Below are 203 nucleotides of genomic sequence, written 5' to 3' on the forward strand. Positions count from 1 at the left end.
CAGCACTCATTCACAGGTCAGGCAGGAGTCACTAGCTGACTGTAAACCAAGAGATCTCTTCAACTACCCACATGCTGGGAAGACCAATTTACATTTTTTTTTTTAGGACAGTACATTCTAGAAAATGAAAATGCAAAAAGTGCACTGTATGCGTGCTACTATTTGGTCTACAGTGTTTTGGAAAACTGTTAAATTACTGAAAT

The sequence above is a fragment of the Clupea harengus genome, chromosome 15, assembly GCF_900700415.2.
Source record: "Clupea harengus chromosome 15, Ch_v2.0.2, whole genome shotgun sequence".
Lineage (NCBI taxonomy): Eukaryota > Metazoa > Chordata > Actinopteri > Clupeiformes > Clupeidae > Clupea > Clupea harengus.